Consider the following 15,729-nt stretch of genomic DNA (forward strand, 5'->3'; position numbering starts at 1 on the left):
TGACATCAGTTTCAAGATCTTGAGATATAAATGAGTTAGAATAGAAGAGTGAGATGAAGTTTGATTACAATACAGGGAGGACCTGGAGAAGCAGAAGAAGTTCAGGCCTGGATTAAGAGAGGCACAGATAGCTATGGCATAGAGGGAGACTATTTGGCCCATTGTGTCTGTGATGACTCTCTAAATGTTAAATGATATTTCCCAACTTTCTCCCCATAACTCAGCACATTCTTCCATTTCAAATGAAAATCCATTCCCTCTTAAATGGCTCAGCTGAGTCTATATCCATGACACTGTGCACCATCATACCTTAATCACTTGTTCAGTGAAAATATTTCTCCTCATTTCTCCATTGTTTCTTTTGCCAGTTACCTGAAATCTGTGTCTTCCCATTCTTGGTTTGTCGAACAGCAAGAACAGCTTTTCTCTCTCTAATGTCCATCTGGAGTATTGACATTGCAAACCACTGTGAAAGGGGAAACAGACTCTAGGCCAATTTACTTGTTACTGCACAAATTGAATAGAGTGATTTGCTGCATGAAATTGGTTCTTAGAATCATTCTTGCTGGAACATTTTTTATCAGGAACTCTTTCAGTCATTCATGTTTATGTCTAATTACAACTAGTAAACTTTGTAGCTGTTATTGCAAGATACCCAGATATTGTTATGTCTTGCCCTTGTCCAATGCCTTAAAAATAGGTAAAACAAGTACCTACTTGTACTGCAGAAATGCAGGAAAAATAGAAATGACTACATTGGCGGGCAAGTCAATTCACTTTGCTGTAAGTGGTACATCAAGATTTTCCATTTAATATGAAACTCCTGTACTATTTTTATGATGATGTTAACCTGCTTAAAGAAACTGTGCAACATTTTACCTATAACAGCAGGCAATACACTTGATAAAAATTTCACAGCATGATCTCAAACAATTAGAGTTTTCTAACCACTTATTAAGTTCATTTTTTCACTGGGTTTAGAAAGGATGCTGCGAATCTTTTACTGACCAATTCATTTAATTTCAGACATTTCACACATGACATAATGTTGGGTCTTTGAAATATTTTGACTTATTTTTACTTTTAACACTCAGACCAAGGTGATATTTTAAAAGGTATCCAGAAATATCATAAGAAAAGGCATATGATTTTAAAATATGTTTTTTATAACCCATCTTATACTTCTAATGGTGAATTATGGCATAATTTGGAGGAAGTCTAATTTGCACAAAGAAATGCTGTTGACCATCAAAATCCCCACAGTTAAACAGAAGAAACTCCAGATATTTATTTCTGGCAGATGAGCCGTGATGCCTAACTTTTGGCAACTTTACTCAGAACACTCCATGGATGTATCCAAGAGACATAACTTTAAAATTGGAACTAAACCACTTATTAGAGAAATTCAAGAATGCACAATTACACAAAGTTGAGATCTGAGATGCTTGGTGCAAAAAGCTGTGGATGCTGGGTCAACTGGAAGTTTCAAGGTTAAAATCAAAACTTTTTTGTCATGTATTGGTATCAAAGGATATGGGTCAAAGGCAGACAAATGAAACTGAGGTACATTCCGAGAATGTTTGACTACATATTGAAAAACTAAACATCCTACTCATGTTCCAAGCATAAACATGCCCAAGGATATTTCTTCAGATCTGTGGCCTGGCAAATGAAATCTGTTGAGGGAATGCAACTAAATTTACTGTCCAGAATATGTAGAGAATGAGAGTGATATATTCTGCTCCTAAGTTGCCAAAGTTCTGGGCTGCCTCCCCCAATCGCATTGTGGGTGTACAAACAGCAAATGGATTGCAGTGGTTCAAGAAGACAGCTCACCACCACATTCTCAAGGGCAACTAGGGAAAGGCAATAAATGCTTGTCCAGTCAGCAGCATCCACATCCTGTGAGATTGCTTGTTTAGGTAATAGCAATGAGAGGGCGTACATGAAACAAGTAATCGCTTTAGCACAAGGTTAAGTTGAATAACATAGTCAAATCTCTCCTAAAAATTCTTTCTTTTCATTTACTATTAAAATATATATTGATTATACTCTACAATTTCTCGGGGTGAGTGGATTTTCTACTGTCTTGCACAGTTGGCGATACTTCATATGTTATACTAAACAATATTAGGCTATTTCTACATACAAAAATATTACAAATGCAGGAACACACCTGATGGCTACCTAATAAATGTGCAAACCTGGGAAAAGACATGCTTCGTCTTAATAATGTAGTCCTGTATCTCAAGCCCAAGCTTCCCTCCATTCCCAAACCACTGGGGCAGCACGGTGACTCAGTGGTTAGCACTGCTGCCTCATAGCACCAGAGACCTAGGTTTGATTCCCACCTTGGGTGACTGTCTGTGTGGAGTTTGCACATTTTACCCGTGTCTGCGTGGGTTTCCTCCGGGTACTCCAAATTCATCCCACAATCCAAAGATGTGCAGGTCAGGTGAATTGGCCATGCTAAATTGCCCTAGTATTAGGTGCATTAGTCAGGGTTAAATATAGAGTAGGGTAATGGGTCTGGGTGGGTTACTGTTTGGAGGGTTGGTGTGGACTTGTTGGGCTGAAGAGCCATACTGTAGGGAACCTAATCTAATCTAAAACCACTGTCTTCAAAAAAGGAGGGGAAGGAGAGAGCATTTAAAGAGAAAGCACACTTGTTTGGATGCTTTTTGGCAAACTACAGATCTATTACCAAACATTAGCAGGTTTGCATGCCTCCGTGTGACTGAGTGACTGTAACACCTGTAATCAATTTATCAGTTATAGGGACGGTAAAGGCTGCTGATGGTGGAGGTAGGTTAGATTATGCGTGTTAAAACAGAGTGATTATTCAGCCATCAGTGCTGTGAAGATTGAAGGAACTGACACTTAAATGTTGTTATTTAGATTCAACTGACAAACTATTCATGTCACATATATCTTAGATTCAGATCAAGAAACTTTCTAAATTGGACTCTAGGGTTTCCAACATGCAGCATGTGTGTTTTGTAAGGTTAAATGTTAAACTCAGAATATGAATGCTGTAGCACCTATTTCCCTTAGCCTGTGAATTATGTAATACTTCAGCGAATGGTGCACTTGGTGGTTTGGGGTTTAAAATTTGTGGTATACTGGCTATAATGTGTGGAAGCAGCTGTCCTAAGGCCATCTTCACATATACTGTACACGTGCAAGTGCACACACTCATGCACACTGAATAATTCAGATTCATTATTATAGGTTACTCATAGTCTGTGAACCAAACATTTCAGAGAAAAGCATACAAAGCAGCTGTCGTTTTCTTAGTCAGGTAACAGTAAGGTAGAAATTCAAGAACATTTGTGGCCCACTGCATTTATCTTCCTTCTGTATCACTTGTTTTCAAGTTAAGATCAGCTATGGACTAACTGAATGACAGAGCAACTTAATGGGCCAAATGGACTACTGCTGCTCCCACACTGACAGTTTATTATTTGTTGCTAGATTGGGAGTATATATTTATTTGTTTTCTTCATTTATCGTGTTTTATCTCCCCTCTATATTGCTTTGTTCTTCTCAGTCAGGAAATATGCAGTAGAGGCTGAGAGGAAAGACAAGAGAGGAAATCCTGAACCAGCAACTTGCCCAAAACTCAATCATCTGTGTTGTTCTGTCTTATTTTCAGCACAATCTTCCATGTGCAGACTGACCTTAGCAATCATCCATGTATCCACTGGATGATGGACGTAGTTATTTCGCCTCGACAGACAAACAAGAGAGGATGTGCTTCTATTTCACAAATTTACTCACTTTGCATACAGAGACACAAAGTTCAATATCAGGTGAGCAAAACTGAAAAATCTTCTCCCTGAAGCAAAATGCCATTCAAAATTTGGGATTTTAATATGGGTCAACCAGTTATCAGTCTTTTATTCTGTGCACACATCTATTGTGCTGTTATATTAAATGTAATGCTCTGACACTTATTTGAACCTGAATTAACTCCACAGAGGCCGATATCCCATGACTAAGTCACCAAGTTATGCGTTATACATGACATGGACTCTTACTAGCTCAGAGCCGGCTTCTAAAATCAGCAGAATCCCTGACACTTCTGATGTTTTAATCTTTATTCAAATTTCCACCACCAGGAAGAAAGGAAACACCCGAGTAGCCAGTGACAAGCAGTGCCCTTGATATCAAAGGGCAATGCTGCGTGATCAAACAGTGAAAGGGAGGGCAGGGATTAAATCAAAATAGAGTTGGAGGGGGAAATAATACACTTCACTCCCCGCGACGCCCACCTCTCCCTGAACAACTCCAGGGTGTTGGTGGACACCGCGTGCTCCTTTTCCAGAGACACCCGGGCTCTAACCTAACATTCATGTTTGTTTTTTAAATTTTTTTTCTTTTCTTCTTTCCCCACACCACTGCCCAACTGTGGTAGTGCTTATTTTTTTCCCCAGCACCCATGGTGTGTGTGTGCAGGTGTGAGACACAGTGAGAGACACAAGGTGTATGAATCTTTATTCAAATTCCACCACCAGGAAGATAGGAAAACACCCGGGTGGCCAGTGACAAACACTGCCCTTCACAACAACGGGCAGTGCTGTGTGATCAAACAGTGAAGGGGCGGGTAGGGACTAAATCAAAATAGAGTTGGAGGGGGAAATGATGCACTCCACTTCCTGCGGCGCCCACCTCTCCCTGAACAACTCCAGGGTGTTGGTCGACACCGCGTGCTCCTTCTCCAAGGACACCCGGGCTCTAACGTAACCGCGGAAGAGGGGCATATACACTTGTGTTTATATCTGTTAGCCAGGGGTCCCTCATTGGACCAGATTAACAACCCCAATCAGGGAATTTACAGTCTTTGATATCCGCCTGGCCAATCTCATTCCAATCACTACAGATCCCAGTGGTAGAAATGGTGAAATCCAAATCTGAGAATCTTTCATTAATGAAAAACAACAAAAGTTCCTCCATTTCTGTCCTGCTCAGCAGGCAAAGTTGGATGCTACACCAGCTTAAGGAAGTGAATTTAAGGCCTGTGAACTGCTGGTCTCTCTCCTGGGAATTGGTTTGTCGTAAGTGGGCGTATGAAAAGTGGGAAAAAAGTCAACAAAAAAAAAGGTCAGAAGATTAATTCAAAACATCAGGGAAAATAATTACATCAAATAGATGTCAGGAAGTGCACAATTATATACCATTAACTGCCACACTCCACACTGGCATTTCAGTAAAATTCAATGATTCAAAGGTACTGTTCTCAGTTTGAGAGGACTGGGCAGAGTCAGGGAGTGGGGACACAGTTGAACAGAATGAAACATCAAGAAACTACAGAAAGATCTGAATAAAATTTGTAAATAATATGAGAAATGCTCTTTACTCTTCAATCAAACACTAATGTACATTTGAAATAGGCTTCTACACAGGGTAGTAGAGGCAAACGTTCAATCTCAACAAGCAAGTGAGTCCTCGGATGGGACAACCTAGCTTCTTTGGAGGGATATACTCACTGTGATGCACAGCCTCTTTCAAGTGGAATTACTTTTGTGATTGGTCCACGAACACCACAAATGAGTGGCATGTTGAATCTGTGTGATTATGATGTCATTATGTTTTACATTTCCTTCCATGCAATTTTAAAAATGCTGTTCTGATTTGTCTGGGATGATAGATCTGAGATTCTTGCAGTGTTACATTTTACACAGAGGCATGATAATCTTATTAGAGATTTTGGATGGATTTTTATGACTCTTTGGATTCAGGATTGGAAGTGGGGAAGGGAAAGAGGCAGAGAACCAGACAAGCTGTGTTGGGTGAGTCCTGAGTCTATTTTACTTCTGGGTGACTTTCCCAGAAGTAGACTGGGAATCAGGTCAACTGCCTCCTCGATGGAGGCAGGCAGCTAATTAATTTATTAAACAACTATTTAGGGGTAATTTTACATTTTGCCAGCATTTTCCAAAGCCACAAAAGTGTCTGGCCTACAGTTGTTATGTCTTGCTGCCAGCAGTGAAGTAGCATCCAAGGAGGACCAAGTCCAATTGACAAGGCCTTAGAAATCTATGACCACAGCTCCATCCTGCAAAATATAGCCTATCAAAGAGCTAGGTTTATGATGTTATTCAGAGGAAAGTGCTGCTTACAAGAAAATGAGCAGGAGATATACAAATTCTGGATCAGTGGTGCTGGAAGAGCACAGCAATTCAGGCAGCATCCGAGGACAGGCAAAATCGACGTTTCGGGCAAAAGCCCTTCATCAGGAACAAAGTCTAAGCATGAGTGGAGCAGATTGGAAGAAAAACTGAGAATATTATAGGGCTGAATTCTATCCTGTCAGGGCAGGGAGTGAATTACCATATGAGTTGCAGATTTGACCAGCAAAAATCACTGAGGTTGTGCATAAGTCATGTGACTACTGTTCCTCTGAATGAGTGAGCTGATAGATGTTCTGCGTCACCTATGGGGCTCCTGAACATGAAGTAGGTGTTAGGACTGCCATGATGACAGCAACTAAATAAACTAAAGAGGTTCATCTTTGTTGTGTCTTTCACAACCATTGGGTATCTGACAGCACTTTCCCATAAGACCAAAAGACATGGGAGCAGAATTAGGCCATTCAGCCCATATAGTCTGCTCTGCCATTCAATCGTGGTTGATATATTTCTCAGCCCTACTCTTCTGTCTTGTCCACATAACCCGTGATATCCTTACAAATCGAGAGCCTATCTATCTCTGTCTTAAATAAACTCAATATTTGGCCTCCACAGCCTTTTATGATAATAAATGTCAGAGATTAACCAGCCTCTGGTTGAGGAAATTCCTCCTCAACCTAATGGGTTGTCCCTTCACTCTGAGGCTGCAGTGAAATACCTTTTTTGCCAAGTCTACTCTGAAAAGGAAACACTGCAGCCAATTTGTGCACAGCAAGCTTTCACAAGCAGCAATGTGGGCAACAATGAGATAACTGGGTTGTTTTAGTATACTATTGATTAAGGGAGAAACATTGTCCAAACACAGGTAGCTCTTCTTCAAAGTTGTGCCGTGGGATCCTTTCCATCTTCCAGAGCAGGTGTTTAAGGTCAGAGTTTAATGGCTCCTCCAAAAATCAGCACCTTAGTACTGCACTACATGGTCAGCTTTAATTTTTGGTTGACTTGAATCTAAAACCTTGTGACTTAGTGTTAAGAATGCTATCCACTCAGTCACAGCTGATATAAATGATTCACTGTGCTTTTCAGTGGCTGGTGATACTCAGGACTGAATATTGTGCATCATTTGCCATTATCATATTTGATTCTGTCACTTGGCAGCTGGAAATCCTGATCCTTCTATTATCAATGCTAAACAAGCTAAGAATTACTTGGTCTCTCGTACCTCTCTGGTGCTGTCAGTGTGGCTAGCACTGGAGAGTCAGCCTAATTTTCCATCTCTTTCTGAGCTCTGTTCTCTCTTCTCTAGCAAGGAAAGAAAAATGAGAATCAGTTGAGTCCACTGTAGAACACTTTGAGAGGATTGAACAATAACATTTGTGGAAGGTTGCTGGATGGGACAGATGTTATTTGGCAGCATGTTGAGAGTGACCATGAGAGGTGGCTTGTCAAATAGGGGTGCAAAGATGCTTCCAGAGGGATTGATGAGTGCACCTTCATGGTGTGCTGATCTCAAGACCATAAGGCCATAAGACATTGCCCATCGCGTCTTCTCTGCTATTCAATGAGCTCATGGCTGATCTTATAATCCTCAACTCCTTCTTCCTGCCTTTTCCTCCTAACTCTTGATTCTTTTACTGATTTAAAATATATATTTCTCACCTTTGAATATTCGTAATGACACAACATCTACAGCCCTTTGTTATAAAGTTTTTCACAGATTGACTATTCTTTCAGAGAATAAATTTCTCCTCGCTTTCATCTTAAATGGGTGACCCTTACTCATAGATTAAGTCCTCTAGTTCTAAACTCTCCCACAAAGAGAAGCAACCTCTCAATTACTACCTTGTCAAGCCCCTACTTAAATGCTTAGGTAGCCAGTGCAATTCCAGCCTCACCACTGCAAGCTAGACACAAGATAAAATTCAGTCCATAGAATGAGTGATGCAGGGATGGTACGGTAGTCAGGTAGTATGGGAAATAGCATGAAAATTTAACTGAACAGTTCTGTGGATGATGTAATTGAATCATATACCAACCTTAAATGATTCATTCAGAACCATTCTCATAGTTAAAACTGCAATGAGTACAGGCCCTAAGTATTCAATTTCTCCCTTATTCAATGCTTCCATGCCTGAGATCAACATAGTGAACCTTCTCAAGACTGCATCCAATGTCAGTATAACATTTTATTTTTATGCGCCATTACTTTTGAAACAAAGTCCAACAATCCATTTGCCTTACCCTATCATTACTCAACTTATATCCTAGCTTTATATGATTTATGCACAAGGACCTCCCAAATCCTTCTGTGCTGCGTTTTTCCACAGTCTTTCTCCATTTAACAATTATTGAGCTCCACTATACTTGCTGTCAAGGTTCATAACATTATATTTTCCCACATTATATTCCATCTGCCAAGGCTCACTCACTTTAACTGTCTACATGCCTCTGCAGATTCTTTGTGTCATCCTTATTCCTTGCCATCCCAGATATTTTTGTCATCTGTAAATTTGGTGATAATACAGTCATTTTCCTCATCCAAGTCATTAATATATATCTTTTAAAAAATGCCCAGCACATATCCCTGCAGTACCCCACTTGGTTGGCATTCTGAAAATACACCCTTAAGCCATCCCTCTGTTTTATATTAGTTATTCAATTTCCTGTCCCTGATAACATATCACCACAAAACCATGTGCTTTTATCTTATTAGGTGGCAACATATGCAGTACCTTATTGATTGCTTTTTGCAAAAATAGTATATTACATGGACTGGTTCCTTTTTATCTATCCTGCATGTTACCTTCTCAAATAATCCTAATAAATTTGTCAGGCATGATTTCCCCTTCATGAAGCAATGCTCTGTCTGCTTGATTATACTATGTATTTCCAAATGTTCTGCTATCACAACCTTTGTAATACACTCCAATAACTTTCCTATGACAGACTTTTTGAGGGAGGCTGGGAATTCAGAGGGAAGGGCTTCTATACTTGAATTCACTCATGTTCCCTGCCCTGATCAGGTTATTAAACTCCTTAGCATTGCACACATGAGCAAGACACTACCCTTCTGCTGATATGCTTCCATGCTATTTCCAGCCCTCCATATTTGTTCACTGAGGCTGTCTTCTTCTTCCCATCTGCAATTAACAGAACAGCTTTGACCTTATAGTGCGATGTATAATGTCTAAGTATGCATTTGGGTACTGTGGTGTAGACTTTGTATCTAGGCCTACCATTTGGTTCAGTTATTGGTTCAGTTATGGCATTTCTGGAATAGTTTCATTCAGGCTCTTTCAAGATGCCTTTTAATGGAGGTGAAGCAGTGGGTCATCACCATACCTGGGAGAAAGTGAGGTCTACAGATGCTGGAGACCAGAGTCGAGAGTGTGTTGCTGGAAAAGCACAGCAGGTCAAGCAGCATCCGAGGAGCAGCATCCGGATGAAGGGCTCCAGCCAGAACCGTGATTCTCCTGCTCCTCGGATGCTGCCTGACGTGCTGTGCTTTTCCAGCTTACCATACCTGTCTCTTTCTGGAAGGCAGTTGCAACTTAGTCAAAGGTCTCTACTGTAAAAGCTGCTAAATGCCTAGGTAGCCAGTGCAATACCAGCCTCACCACTGCAAACTGCCACAGATAAAATTCAATCCACAGAATGAGTGATGCAGAGATAGTAGAATAGTCAGATAGTATGGGAAATGGCATGAAAATTTAACTGAACAGTTATGTGGATGATTTAATTGACAAAGTTAAGTGACAGTTTGTCTGTCAATTGAATGCATTTAAAAATTGCATTTTCTTTATTGTCTCAGACTTATTTTTTAATAGCTCTTTTGTTGTGCAAGTAATTTTATTCCTGCTGTTCACAGCGATTTCTTGCCTCATGGTGAGAGTTTGCATCTCAATTCCCTAATTGTTGAACTGTACATTTTGATAAATGCTAAGAAATGTGAATGAGTTAGCATACAAATAGTGCTTTATCCCTCAGATCTGAACAACATTAATACAGAGAAGCTTTATCCCCTTGTTATACTGCAGAAAGAAATTCCTTGCATAGATATAGAGCCTTAAATGTAGAAAACGTCTCAAGATGCATCCAAGTGGTATAAGGAAAAGCACATAATAATCTAAAGAAGACATTAGGCGGGGATCTAAAACTTTGTGCCTAAGAAGGTGTTGAAGGAAAATACAGAAAGTAAAGCAAATCAATTTAAGAAATCATGGCTATAACAATTGAAGGCATCAGAGGTGGCCACACAAGAGGTCAGAATCAGGGAATAGGAGCGCTGTAGGGTTAGGAAAATGGGATTGTCCTTGCTTGAGTGCACTGTTATTTATCTGTTAGTTGCTAAAACATCACCAGCAATGTCACCCTACATTTTTTGTCTTTGCTACCCCTTGAAGGTATAACATTAGGATAAAATCCACCCCCACTTCTACACCATCCTTTTTGACATCACCACAGCCTCTGTTTTTAACTTACTTGTCTGACATCCAGTTCAGGATGTGTCACAATTCCCTAAATTAAATATTGTGAAAACTGAAGACCCTCTACCAATTCTATTCTCTGTTCAGGCACTGTCTAAGGTTGAAATTGTTCTCTACTTTGAAGTTATATTTGATGCCAAGGTGGTTTTGGTGTATCATGTTGTGTGGAGATTGAACAATTGTCAGTCGCTACTATTGGTACTGTGACCTACTAGAAAACATTTTCATTTAGGGTCCAGTAATATGGTGTTAGAATGGAAAGCAACAGGATGGAAGGAGTAGCAAAGAAGATTAATTGCTAGAAAAGAAAAGCAGAGGACATCAATGAAAACAAACAAAAACAAGAAGTCAACAAGTGAGATCTAGAATGCAATTGAGTTATCCACAATTGTGTGGCCAACTAATTTCAACCCACTTGAAGGCCATAAAACATATAATGTAAAGCAATGTACAGATGTTTCAGAGTCACTTCAAACTACAAAATTGTGATAAATGGCATGGGCACTTTTTGAATAATGGAGGATGCAACTCTGGTGCATTGGCCACATTTTCTGCTGCCAAATTTAATGTGATTAATTTTATTTTGTGCAAAGGCTTGGTTTTGTTCAAACATATTATAACTCAAACTCCCACTGCTGAGTTACCATTGCAGCTGGAGGCAAACTGCCAGTAACACCCAAACTATAGGTTTATCATTGCTGAACACAGCAAATAATTCAATAAAGAAACAGCTGAATCCTGGTTTGTGGTTATATAGAAGAACAGAAAGTTGAAGTGTTGTAGTTGCCTACGGCTGAATATGACAAAATGGCTATTATGGGTTTTCTTTTTAACCGACACAATCAAAGGAAATTTTAGCTGATACAACATTTCATATTGCTCAAATCATGGCCTTCACAGCCAGACAACAAAGTGTGTCTGAGCCTCAGTAAAATGGGACTAGAATGCAAACAGTAGGACTCTGATAAGGCAGCTCAGATGAAAGCCATCTGATTTGGGATTTCTGGTTTTCATATGAAATAGAAAGGGAAAACAGGTCTTACCTTGGATGAGGCTTTAAAAATCATTATATTTACATATTAGACTGGATACATATACAATAATAGAAGTTCAAACTTATTAGATGTTGGAGAATTACATTTCTGAAGGCATTTAGCCTTGGATGTAGAGATATCCTGAAAGAAACTTCTTCCTCTGTCAGCATGAAGATTAGAACAACAAAAAGGTAAAAACAAGATAACCTCATAAGAGTACTGAGAGACAAATAACGTAGCAAGAGGGGACAGAAAAAATTTTGAAACAGGGTCACTATAACCTTGAGAGAATAAACAACTGTTGCTTTGCAAGTTTTTAAGAGGGAATCTGTTCCCAAATTTGTTAGCCTTGTTACAGAATCATGGTACTGGGTTTAACTGTGTGCATAGAACATAGAACATTACAGTGCAGTACAGGCCCTTCTGCCCTCGATGTTGTGCTGACCTGTGAAACCAATCTGAAGCCCATCTAAACTACACTATTCTATTTTCATCTATATGTCTATCCAATGACCATCTAAATGCCTTAAATTTGGTGAGTCTGCTACTGTTGCAGACAGTCCATTCCATGCCCCTACTACTCTCTGAGTAAAGAAACTACCTCTGACATCTGCCCTGTATCTATCACCCTGGAGAAAGTGAGGACTGCAGGTTCTGGAGATCAGAGTCGAGAGTGTGTTGTTGGAAAAGCACAGAAGGTCAGGCAGCATCCGAGGAGCAGAAGAATTGAAGAATCAAAGTTTTGGGCATAAGCCTTATGCCTGAAACGATGATTCTTGATCCTTCTGCTCCTTGGATGCTGCCTGACCTGCTGTGCTTTTCCAGCAACACACTCTCGACTCTATATCTATCACCCCTCACTTTAAAGCTACACCCCCTCATGCTAGCTATCACCGTCCGTGGAACAAAGCTTTCACTGTCTACTTATCTAACCCTCTGATTATTCTATATATCTCAATAAAGTCACCTCTCAACCTTTTTCTCTCCAACTAAATCAGCCTCAAATCCCTCAGCCTTTCCTTGTAAAACCTTCCCTCCATACCAGGCAGCATCCAAGTAAATCTCCTCTGAACCCTTTCCAAAGCTTCCACATCCTTCCTATAGTGCAGTGACCAGAACTGCACACAATACTCCAAGTGCGGCCACACCAGAGTTTTACACAGCTTCAGCATGATCTCATGGTTCTGAAACTCAATCTCTCTACCAATAAAAGCTAACACAAATGCATGCCTTCTTAACAACCCTATCAACCTGGGTGGCAACTTTCAGGGATCTATGTACATGGACACCAAGATCCCTCTGCTCATCTACACTACCAAGAATCTTACCATTCGCTCAACTTACCATTAGTACTCTGCCTTCCTTTTGCTCCTTCCAAAGTGAATCACTTCACACTTTTCTGCATTAAATTCCATTTGCCACCTCTCAGCCCAGCTCTGCAGCTTACCTATGTTCTTCTGTAGCCTACAACATCCTTCTACACTATCAACAACTCAACTGACCTTAGTGCCATCTGCAAATTTACTAACCCATTCTTCTATGCCATCATCCAGATCTTTTGTAAAAATGACAAACAGCAATGGACCCAAAACAGATCCTTGCTGTACACCACTAGTAAATGAAATACGGTCATGTAAAGTATAAGTAACTTTATATTAGAGCTGATATTGTAAATATTACAACAATTACAGAAATTAACAACCTTTTTAAAATTCCAGACTAAGATCAGCAAAGGATATGAATTGCATGACTGAATTTGAAAAGTCATTAGTAATAAGCAAGTATACAATGTGGCTGGCAAATGTCAAAGAAAGGACATAAACAATCAGTATTGGAATGTGGTCAATAATCATAAGAGCCCAAGGACCGATGATACGGGGTGTGGCAAACATCATGAGATGGTGGGAGAATCGGAGGTGGATCATGAAGTTGTCCATCGTTGATCCTGTATTCACGGGATTGGATGTGTAGGTCAGAGGGGATGTTGCAAATACTGATGTTAATGTTGTATGTAACCATTGTAACACAGCATGTATAAATAGCCTGTACTCCATTGGGAAAAGTAAAGTGTCACTGACCTCCAACCTGAGCTGTATTTATGAGGTAACTGGGCTCTGCATGAAAGATTGGTTTGGAGTGGTCTCTGGTCTCTCCCACACGTGTGGTAAAAGAGATCCGAATAAAGATCGATTTGTGCGACTGAACATAGGACTCAGGCTCCACTTTAAAATCTCTTTTCAACATGAAGTAACATTATCTATAAAAGCTGATACTCTTTCACTGATGCTGCCTGCTCATCCATTTGAAACATCTACAGTCAATAAATAATTAGATACTCTGCTTCTGAATCTGATAATATGAATTGCTCAGAATTGGAAGCCTGTAATTACTCTGTGTCAAATGTTTCATTTTCCATTCAATGAAGCTTAGTGTAAGAAATAAAGTACAATAATGCTGTGCAATGCTATGCAATGTACAAAGCATAACTACTTACAGCAATTATTGAAATAGCACCTTTAAGGCATACCAAAGGTCTTCTTGCCAGAGATAAGTTGACCACCATCAGCTTGAATTTCGAAGACCCAGAGAGGGAGGACGATGGCGTGGAGGTGGAGAGGCCTGAGTGGAAAACTGTTGAGGAGCCGATGTGTGATTCCATCTCTGACCGTGTGCCTCCAGATAATGCCCTGTCTCCTTGTAAGGACAGGACACCTGGACTAGGGTCAAAGTTTCCTGTTCCCCAGGCAAACAGTTGCAATATAATCTGCAAACTCACAGCCTGGTATATCCACTGCCGTATCATTGCTATCAAGCCAGGTGGTCAAAAAACAAGAACAGAAATAGATGGGGAAACTCAGCATGTCTGGCTGCATCTGTGGAGAGAAAACAGTTGACATTTTGAGTCCAGTGATCCTTCATCAGAACTGAATGCAGCTAGGAAAAGATAATACATGCTGATAATGGAGCGGATGGGAAAAGGTGGATTGGTGGAGAAGAAGCCCAGAGACAATGAGGTAGTAAAAGACAAGGCAGACAAAGGGATGGTTGATAGTAATCCAGGGAAGAAGAAAAGCTCGATAAGTGGCAATAGAGACAATGAGTGATAGGAGCTGGGGTGTGGGGGTAGGTAATAGACTTAGAAGGGGCATGTTCATGCTGCAAAATTGTTAACCTCGATGTTGGGTCCTCAAGGCTGTAAGGTACGTACGAGGAAGATGAGGTGTTGTTGCTCATCTGCTGGAACAGCTCAGCATCAAGCTTAGTGCTACGTTTACCAATGAGGCCAAGCGTGAAGTTCAGAGCAATGCTGTGAGCTTGCATCGCAGGGCTTATCATGCGCAGGCTGATTTTAAGCTGCTTTCTTTTAACACTTTTGGTAGGCAAGTCAATGCAACACTACAAAAGTCCAAATCTTAATTTGTTCCTTACAGATACAGTCATTTATTGTGTTATGAAATATAAGTGGAACACAGCTCACATCACACCTCTGAGGCTGTAGGTTTGAATTCCCTGCAGAGACACGATTCAGTCTGCAGCCTGCACCCGGCACAAGACTAATGCAGCTAGTCACAAGAGAACTCCACTTTCATAAATAAAAACAAAAGCTATATTCTTACAGCTGAAGTTTGGTATTTTTATTCTTTGGCATCCTCTAAAATCAGGAAAAGGTTTTATTATTAAATGAAGTGAAATTCAAAATAATGCTCATTAGACTCTGACATTTTACATTCCAAGTTTCAATTTTGTAAAATCAGCTTTCATCTGCGCACAGACATAATTGCTTTTAAACACATAATCAGCAACAAAATCTGACAACGTGATTGACGTGTACAAAGCTTAAATGTTTTGTAATGAATGGTCCCAAATTTGTTTCCCTAATTTGCTCACCTCAGAAGTTGCTCAAGTACATGCCCATGACATTGGCACCTCTCTCTCTCTCTCTCTCTCTCTGGAAACTGAAGTTTAAATTTTATGTTTATTATGATGCTTCTGGAAGTATGCACAAATCCTAGACAAAAGGGCTGCTGATCTCGCCGCACTTTTTGGACTCAGCATTATTTACCTAATTCAGGGGAA

Source organism: Chiloscyllium plagiosum, unplaced genomic scaffold (assembly GCF_037043375.1).
Source record: "Chiloscyllium plagiosum isolate Xiang-an unplaced genomic scaffold, Cpla_swu_hap1 HiC_scaffold_2, whole genome shotgun sequence".
NCBI classification, from domain to species: Eukaryota; Metazoa; Chordata; class Chondrichthyes; order Orectolobiformes; family Hemiscylliidae; genus Chiloscyllium; species Chiloscyllium plagiosum.